This window comes from Acanthochromis polyacanthus, chromosome 22 (assembly GCF_021347895.1).
Source record: "Acanthochromis polyacanthus isolate Apoly-LR-REF ecotype Palm Island chromosome 22, KAUST_Apoly_ChrSc, whole genome shotgun sequence".
Lineage (NCBI taxonomy): Eukaryota > Metazoa > Chordata > Actinopteri > Pomacentridae > Acanthochromis > Acanthochromis polyacanthus.
The window spans coordinates 686,397-696,095 of record NC_067134.1 but is presented as its reverse complement, the minus strand read 5'-3'; the positions used below and the strand labels follow the sequence as shown (position 1 = coordinate 696,095).

Here is a 9,699-nt window from a genome sequence, read left to right as displayed (position 1 = left end):
GGAACTAAAAGCATTTGAGCTGCACAAAGTGTGAAATGAGAGAGGAAGCAGTGAATCTCCAAACTGCTGACAGACTTTCACACATTATTGTCCAGTGAAAATCAGCTTTTTGTGCAGCCACACTTGATCCTGATGTGAGTCTTTAAGTCCTGTTCTAGTGATGAAATGAGAACTAAAAATCCTTCATTACAAACACACATTATATCATCTGTTTGTTTTTCATCTGCTTTATTCTACTCAACATTTAACAGGATTATAAAAATACATTTAAAGTCTGTCAGGAATCATACAGGTATGAGATCCATGAATCAGCCGTAAGAATGGGGCTCTGGCAGAGTGACAGAAAATAAGGGAACACAGTATGAGATTAGAACCTGTGATTTATCATCAAATAATGCTAGACTAATGCCTAGTAGTTCCTAGAGTAAAAACCAAACACGGAGAAGCTGCATTCAGCTTCTATGCCCCACATATATGGAACAAACTCCCGGAAAACTGTAGATCAGCTGAAACTCTCAGCACATTTAAATCCATTCTGAAGACGTACCTGTTCTCAGCTGCTTTTGATTAAAGTATTTTAAATCATTTTAAATATTATTTTATGACAGTTACTTTTAACAGTTATTTTAACCCTTATTTTATGACAGTTATTTTAAACAGCCCTTGTTTTCTGACTTCTGTTTTTGATCTCTTTATTGTTCTGACTTTTTTTTTAATGATTTCATAAATGTTTTCTTTTGTTTTTCTTTTCTTTTAATAATCATCATCCTCTGTTCTTAATGTCCTTGTAAAGCACTTTGAATCGCCTCGTTGTTGAAATGTGCTATGTAAATAAATTTGCCTTGCCTTGCCTAGAACCTATGAATGTGTGTGAACTACCCTAATGCCTGTTTTTTTATCTCTTTAAATGTTGAAAACAGTGTAAAAATCAGAAGAGTGCCTCACTGTAAAGTCATGAGATGATTATTTTAAATACTTGTCTTTTATAATCCTGGTTTAGCAGCAACTGAGTCACAGCAGAGTCTCATTGCAACAAAGAGGATTGTTTGATTGTGTTTTGAAGTGACCACATGGGGGCAGCATCTCTCTGTGAGCAGTGAGGGCTTTGGTTACCAGAGGAGATTAACGGGGTTAAGGTTTTTATTACTATGAAAATGGGAATGCTTTGAAGGTTTTGATCTCTATGAAATGGAGATGTTTACAGAAGAGTTTGATCACCATGGAAACCAAGAGATTACTAACTTGGTCATGGAGCAAGTAGTCTGGAACTAAGATAAACTTGAATTAAATGCTCACAGTAAAGGTTCATTAGCTCTGTATAGATTTTGGGGGATTTCTTGTCAGTCTGTGTGCGTTGTGCAGAAATGTACAGTGTGGGTGTTAGTGAGAGTTAGACGCTGACATCAGCTTCTCCGGTTTCTCCACCTGAAGCCTGTGCTGGGCTGCAGATGAACAAATACATGAATAGACCGGATGAAAGGGCTAAACAGGATAAACAGCTGGTTTTGGTTCATCCGGACCACGGGGGGGCCATGAAGTCGGTGGATGGGGGAAGTGCACAAGTGAGGAGGGGGAGGATGTCTGCTGTCATCATGTATGTAAATTAAAGTGTGATGTCATCACGTATGTAAATTAAATATGATGTCACCGTATATGCAAATTCTGAAGAGAAGCAGTGATGTCATAAAATGCACCTGTTGGAATATATTTGTTGGGAGTTGTTGTGGGGGAGTCACTTGATGCAAACCAGACAACAGTTCTGAGCATGAGGGATTTTACCACAGAACTTTGGACGGGTGATTCAACATGATCTGCAAAGAATATGTGTTCTACTGGGATTATGGACTGAAGGACTGCTCTGACTGCTGTTTGAGGATTCTAAAAATAACACTGACTGAAGGGACATTACTGAACTCTATCATTTCCAAAGGAACGACACCAGAGAGGATTATAACAAAGTTTTTATTGGCCCAAACAACAAAAAGGACACAAGCAGATCTAAGTCTGGACTGAACTCTCTCTGCTTCCCCCTGGAGGCTCAGAGGCTCGTCGTTCTTCAGGTGATCAGCCGGATGTGGACACACCGTCTGCTACATCACAACAGTAAAGGTTCTGTAAGGTTACCTAGTCAGTCCACATTTATTCTATTCAACATTCTGAAAGTTTTTACAGAAAGGTTTGTTCATATATCATTTACAGTCTGATTTAGGACACTTTTTTAAACTAAAAACAGACTGAAATGCACAAAATGAGACATAAAATGGAACAGAAAAACCTTAAACAGATGCAAAATGTCCAAAATGATACAAAAAATGATCTAAATGAGACACAAAATGTCCACAATGGAACAAAAAATGATCTAAATGAGGCACAAAATGTCCACAATGGAACTAAAAACTTTAAAAGCACGAAAAATGAGGAGTTAAAAACAATCCTAAAGACAAAATGTGACCAAGGTTAGAGACAAAATGATGAAAATGAGCCTCAATGAGACACAAAATGAGCAAATTCAACAAAAACAGCTGGAGGTCTCTGGAGGATGGTGTCCCATATGTGAGAGGATGTAATCCCCCCCTCGTCCCGGTTCATGGTGCAGCCCCCCCACTTCCTGATCTCGATGGCTTCCTTGATCCATAGTTTCAGTTTATTTGTCTCTGAGGCTATAATCCTCCCCCGTCCCAGTCCATAAAGTGGTTTTGTCTCCTGCAGTGATCTGTGATGGCTGATTTCTTATTTTCTTGTTCGGCTTTTTCTTTTTGTGCTCTTGTGAAACGTCCAGTTGTTTCCTTTTGACATTCTGTTTGGTGTTCCTTTCTTCTTGTTTGGAATGACCTGCCTGTTTCACCAATGTATGTGTTGTTACATGATTTACACGGTCTTTCACAGATGATGTTACATTTATTGTCCGGTTCTATTCTGTCTTTGGGATGAACTAACAGCTGCTGGAGTTTTCTGTGTGGTTTTACTGCTGTGTTGATGTTAAGTCTCCTCATAATGTGTTGTATTGGTTCTGTTACGGATATATGGAATGGTGATTAAATCCTTATTTTTATTGTCCCATTTCTGTGTGTGTTTTGATTTTGCTTCCTTTAGTTTTTCTCTTTGGTTTCTGCTTGTTGTTTTCCTTTGGTTATAGCCCATGTTGGATATTGGCAGTTTGTAAGTGCATTCTTGATGTGTTCTTCCTCCTCCTGTCTGTCTCTATCGTCCGTTATTATGCTGGTCTGTTCGTAGAGTGTTCTGACTTCTGATAATTTGTGTGCTGTGGGATGTTCTGATGTCCAGAGGAGGTTCTGGTCCGTGTGTGTAGGCTTTCTGTAAACTGTTATTTTGATGCTGCCGTCTTGTCTGTGATGTATGTTTATGTCCAAAAATGAAATGGTCCGGTTTATTTCTTCTTCATGTGTGAATTGTATGTTGTCTGTGTCGTCTGTATTTTTCAGATGATCTCTGTCTCACGTCATGTACAGTCACAGCCCTTCCTAATAAAACCTTTTTAAAATTACATTTACATATATATCCTATGTTTTTAACAAGTAAATGGATAATAGAGCCTGTAGAGAGTTACTAAGATGTATAATTTGTCATAAAAAGTCAGATTAGAAACGTCATATCCGGCCTGGGCGCACTCATCTTTCCCCATTGACTCTCGTTATAACTTTGACATGCGCAGTTCGTTCCTCTTCAATACAAGAGACAGCAGACAGCAGACTGACAGCGCCCTGCTGAGCGATCAGAGCTTTACACACCACCGGCCATGGGGTGGCAGCAGAGAGCGAGCAGAGAACACAGATGGAGAGGTGCTGGCTTTAATCTCTAAAATGTGAGGATTTACTTTTTTGTCATTTAATAATGTAAATATAAATGTTAGTTGACACAAGTGGCACTTTAGACTGAAAGCCTGTTGATCTTCATCTGTTCTGAAATCTGAGGAATTCCTGTTTTTCTTTATTTTCATTGTAAATATTTAATGTTAGTTGACAGAAGCACTTTGGGCTCAAAGCCTAAGATAAGATAAGAAGGTTTTATTTGTCACATGCACAGTTATACAGAGTATAATGTCTAATGGTTTCACTATTTTTTTATTGCTTTGGTCTTAAATCTGCAGATTTGCTGTTTTCTCATTGTCATGTAAGGTTGTTCATGTAAAAGTTAGCTCACAGAAGCACTGTCTGCTTTAAGCCTTATAGTTAGGGTTTTTAACAAAATGTCCAATGTTTGTTGGTTTCACAGGTATGGATTTGTTTTTGTTTATTTGAGTATGTAAACATAAATATGTTGTTGACAGAAGAAGCACTTGGCCTCTTTGAAGCTGGAAAAATGAATTGTTTCTTTTTTTAGTTTGGAAGTAAAAAATAGATTTACATATTTATACATTCTTAATTTGTTTAATTGTAGAAAAGGAGATTTTAAGGGTGTGTGTACCAATTACAACTTATCTGGAGCAAATCATGTCAAACACTGGGAGATAAATTCACATTCACCAGCTGCTAACATTTACGTGCATTTAATTGTCTGTTAGACTCAGCAGTAGTGCTTAGTGTACCCTCATAGCTCATCAAATGGCTGTGAACATCATTTACATCAATTCTTGTATTCCGCTGTTGCTGACTGCTATTTGGTTTGGAAAATTAAGTGCACCCCCCCAAGAGAAAAATTCACCAGCCGCCACTGGGTGAACTCCAAGATCAAAGTACATCAGAGTCAGATCCACCGTCCATCGTTGTTTGAGCCAAAGTGGACTTCATGGGAGACCACCAAGGAGGACGCCACTGTTGAAAACAAATCCTAAAAAAGCCAGACTGGAATTTATCAAACTGCATGTTGACAAACCACAAAGCTTCTGGGAGAATGTCCTCTGGACAGACGAGACAACACTGGAACTTTTTGGAAAGACACATCAGCTCTATGTTCAGACACAAAATGAAGCACATGAAGAAAAGAACAGTGTCCCTGCTGTGGAACATGGAGGATCTGTTCTGTTCTGGAGCTATGAAGAAAAGAACAGTGTCTCTGCTGTGGAACATGGAGGATCTGTTCTGTTCTGGAGCTATGAAGAAAAGAACAGTGTCCCTGCTGTGGAACATGGAGGATCTGTTCTGTTCTGGAGCTGCTTTGCTGCATCTGGAACAGGGAGTCTGAATCTGTGCAGGAACAATGAAATCTGATGACTATCAAGGTCTTCTAGAGAGAAATGTGCTGCCCAGTGTCAGAAAGCTTGGTCTCAGTCACAGGTCATGGGTCTGTAACAGGATAATGAGCCAAAACACAGAACTATAAAAATACGGCCAAGAACGGCTCAGAGGAAAACACTGGACTGTTGTGAAGTGTCCTTCTATGAGCCCTGATCTAAATCCTATTGAACATCTGTGGAAGGAGCTGAAACATCTGGAGAAGGAACCCTTCAAAGCTGAGACACCTGGAGCATCTGCTGATGAGGAGTGGACCAAAACACCTGCTGAGAGGAGCACAAGTCTCACTGACAGTTACAGGAATGGTTTGATTGCAGTGATCGCCTCAAAAGGTTGAGCAACAAAATACTAAGTTAAGGGGACCATCATTTTAGTCCAGGTCTGTTTCATGAGTTTATTTTTAAAATAATTCTGTTGAACCACAGTTCAATAGCAATGTCTGATTTTCATTGTTTAATTTCCACAGAATTTTTATTTATTATTACTTTTGTCAGATTCAGATTATTTCTGTGACCTTTGTGGGTTTTTCTTTCATTAAACGAGGAGTAAAAACAATTTAGTCCATGTTAATATGAGCCATGATGAAGCTGCAGCAGCTTCCTGGAAACAGCTGAGGACTAATAAGCTCCTCCTCTCTGACCACAGCCTCTCTCTGTCCTTTATTTCTACACTCATCCATTCACATGTCGATGAAGGAGCTGATCAGGAGTCTGTTTGTCTCTGACTTCATCCATCATGTCTGGCTTCAGACTCTCACTTTATTTCATCTTCTGTCCATCACTGCAGGTTCTCAGTCAATGACATGATGACAACTAACGGTCAACATTTCAGCTTTTATCTTTAATAATCACAATAATAAAAACACTGAGTCAAATTTAATGTGTCAAAACAGACAGGAAGTGGGCTGATTGACGTGTTTTTATCATGTTTTAAATTTTCTCTGATTATAAGTGAGTTGAAACATTATTTAAATGAAGCTAAAGTCTTTGAGTTCAATCAGTGGGACTTCTGCATTAAAGCATAATAATATACTGTACAGTATGCCAGAGATAGATTTAGGATGTCCCAGTACACAATCTGTCAAATGTAGGATGCCAAAATACCCACATGTCCTTCTATATCTGGTTAGATTGTGGAGTATATAAACCAGTACACTTAACTGGTCACAATCCTCCTGCAGTAGAAAGAAAGTTGAACCACATTGACAGACGACGACTCATTTTACTGAAAGCAACGTTCAAATTTAAGATTATTAAGACCAAGTAGTACGACCCAAATGTACTCATACTGCACAGAACAGGAAGTACTTTGGAAGGACAGCTGAGGTACTTAAAGTAAAAAGAAAAAGTGTTAAACTCAGAATGCAGCCTTTGTGTGATGTGCTGTTGTAGTGACTCAGAGTGACCACTGGAGGGCAGAAAGTTCTGTGATTATGACCAACAATCTCAGTTTCTGTCAGTTTAATAACGTCTGTGGTCTCATGTACGGTTTCATGATCAAACTGGATGATGGCAGCATTTCAGTGCTGCAGCAGCTGTGCAATAATGTCAGTGTTACTGTATGGAGAGAGTTGTAGTGACTCAGTTTGACCAGTGGGGGGCAGTAAATCATCAGGTGGAAACAGAACAGAAATGACTGCTGCAGAAAGGAGCTGAAGAGCAGCTTCATGTTGACCAGATGAACTCTGTGAGAGCTGACAATAAATGACTTCAGCTGGTGACTAATTGTAAGCAGTCGTTGAGCACAGAAGCAGCAGGTTGTGGAAACAGTCAGACATGAGCTTCAGGTGGTCGTTGGGCTCAGTTCAGCTCTATGAGGAGGAGGACTCTGTGGAGAAAAGCTCAGAGATCTGAGGAGGTTCATGACTGTGTAGAGCAGCAGATGAACGTCTGTTTTAGTGGCTGTTAGGATGGAAACACATCAGAGAGAAGAATGTGTCTGCAGAGCTGGAGGCTGCACTGAGAGGACCTCCTGCTTCCTGTAGGACTCTGCTGTTTGTTCTCCTGCTGAGCTGATGCTAAACAAAGTAGCAGCATTTATCTCCATGATGGAAGACGGCCATGACATGAGGACTCCTGTTATTAGTTCTATTAGTGACGTTATCAAACCGTTTATTGTTTAACGTTAGAAACATTTCTGCTGTTGTTAACCTGATAAACTGACAAACTGTGTTTGAACATTAAGCAGTGAAAACCACCACTTTTAGAGTGACAGCTGCTGGAAAACAACTTAACTTGTTTGCTGATTAGTTTGAGTCAGATTTGATCAGTTCAGCTCCAGATGATGATAATTATCTACAGCCAGCAGATTAATTAATATGAATGAATCCTTCATCTGATGATAGAAGCATGAAATGATCTCTGTGTGTCGCTACGTTTAGCAGCAGCTACCTTCAATGTAAATGTTTGATAGTTTTAAAGCTTTAATGAGGCTAACTACAATTCAAACTCAAATCAACAAACTCCATATAAACTCAGCTGATTGAATTGTTTCATGCTGCTGCAGTGAGTCGTTTAAAACTCTTTTATTTTTAGCTCCACCTCGTTGTTCAGGTTCAGGTTAGCATTGTAAACATCATTAGAGTCAGTAGCACTGTCAGCAGTGTTAGCATCATTAGAATCACTAGCAGTGTTAGCATCATTAAAGTCTTTAGCAGTGTTAGCATAACCAGCAGTGTTAGCATCATTAAAGTCTCTAGCAGTGTTAGCATATTTAGCAGTGTAGCCATTGTTAGCAGGTTTCATGTTTGTGTTGGACCAGAACCAGTGGAGGCAGGTTGCAGCTCAGTGTCACGTACATTCTGGTTCCAGTTCTTCCACATTCTTCAAACTTTGGTTTCTGAGGAGCGGCTGTGACTGAAAACAAAACAACACGTCAATCAGCCAGAAGTATGAGGAAATCTAAAGCGGTGAATTCCACCACTCCTTCAACAACAAACTGAATCTGATGCTCTGTTTTCTGCTTATTGGACTTGAATGTGCAGAACTGCAGTTTGATTTCTGTCCAATGAGAAGACTGTGATTGTTGAAGGAGGTTGTGACAATAATCAGAGTTTTAGATCTTCATCTCCAGCCTCCAAAAGCTACACTTCATGTTTTTATTTCTAAAACCTGCAGATGAATTCCTTCATTTCATCCAAATAAACTCCAATCTCACACATTTACCTCAAACTGGTGCAGAAAATGGTAGAAAACCTCTGATCTGACAGAGAAGGAGATGCTTCATAGTACTAGTCCACATTCAGAGGACCTCATGTTGTTAAAGTCATCTGGAACCAGGACTGAGGAACTGCAGGAGCTGATTGTCTGATAATGTGACCTTAGTTGGTCCATGAGGGCTACAGATCTGACCTTTTTATCAATCAGTTCACAGTTAAACCAACAAGGTTCAACATGAAAACACAATAAGAGAGAAAAGACAGAATGTAAACTAACAGCAGCTCATCAGACTGTCCCAATAACCGACTGCCTGCTTTATTTAACATTTACTGGAGCTTTATTTGTGCTCCAGAGTTTAACCATCAAACCTAAAAATAGATTTATCTTTGACTCTGAGAGGACAAAACACATTCACACAATCAACTCCAACCTCATTTAAAAGCTGTAAACTACAGAGTTCTCCTTCTGCTGCCTTCCTGGATTTTTAGTAGTTATTTTATTCTTTTAATTTAATGAGTTTTTTTCTGGAGGAAAGTTCTGTGGTCAGACAGAAGAAAAACTGAAGATGAGACCTTTAACCCCAAGAACACCAAACCTACCATCAGGCATGGAGGTGGCAGTATCATTCTCTGTGGAACTGGAGCTTTACACAAAGTAAATGGAACAATGAAGAAGGAGGATCACCTCCATGTTCTTCAGGAGAACCTAAAACCATCAGCAGAAGGTTGATCTTGGACACAGTTGGATGTTTCAACCAGACAATGAGTCCAAACACACATCAGACGTGGTAAAGAAATGGTTCCATCAGGATGGAAGGAAGGTTCTAATGAAGGTTCTAGAATGAAGGTTCTAGAATGAAGGTACTAGAATGAAGGTTCTAGAATGAAGGTTCTAGAATGAAGGTTGTAGATGATCTTTCTCTAAGTCCTGTCTTCTCTGCACAATAACATCAGTGTGTTTGGACATTTAGAACAACTCTACAAATGTGTACATTTCTTGTATATGTTCATGTTTTTCCTCTGATCTTCCTCTTTGCTGCTGTGATGATGCAGATTTCCTCCCTGAGTCCTGAATAAAGGCTTCATGTTGTGGAAGTCTCTCTGCTCTTCTTTCAGACTGTAAATCAGCTGTAGAGGCTGAAAATAAAACAACTTTACTGTTGGATAAAAACTAGAGTTTACTGAATGCTTCAGCAGTCAGAACAACCAGCCTGTAGAGTTTTTCTGCTCTGATTTCCTCGTGTAACAGGTAGAACAGGACTCTGAAATAGTTTGTTGTCCATCAAACAGCATCAGGCTGCTCTGTTTTTATTGGACAGATAAGCTGTCAGTCAAAGTGAGTGAGCCAAT

The 9,699-nt window shown here is 39.4% G+C and overlaps 2 protein-coding genes across 2 annotated transcripts in view; both read left to right on the top strand.

Moving 5' to 3' along the window:
- The window catches only part of LOC127531944 (NACHT, LRR and PYD domains-containing protein 3-like), a 76,828-nt gene that overhangs the window by 31,409 nt on the left and 35,720 nt on the right, over positions 1-9,699 (top strand). The gene's annotated exons all lie outside the window — the stretch shown is intronic.
- LOC127531954 (NLR family CARD domain-containing protein 3-like) overlaps positions 1-9,699 on the top strand; it is a 97,087-nt gene that overhangs the window by 52,056 nt on the left and 35,332 nt on the right. The window lies entirely within an intron of this gene.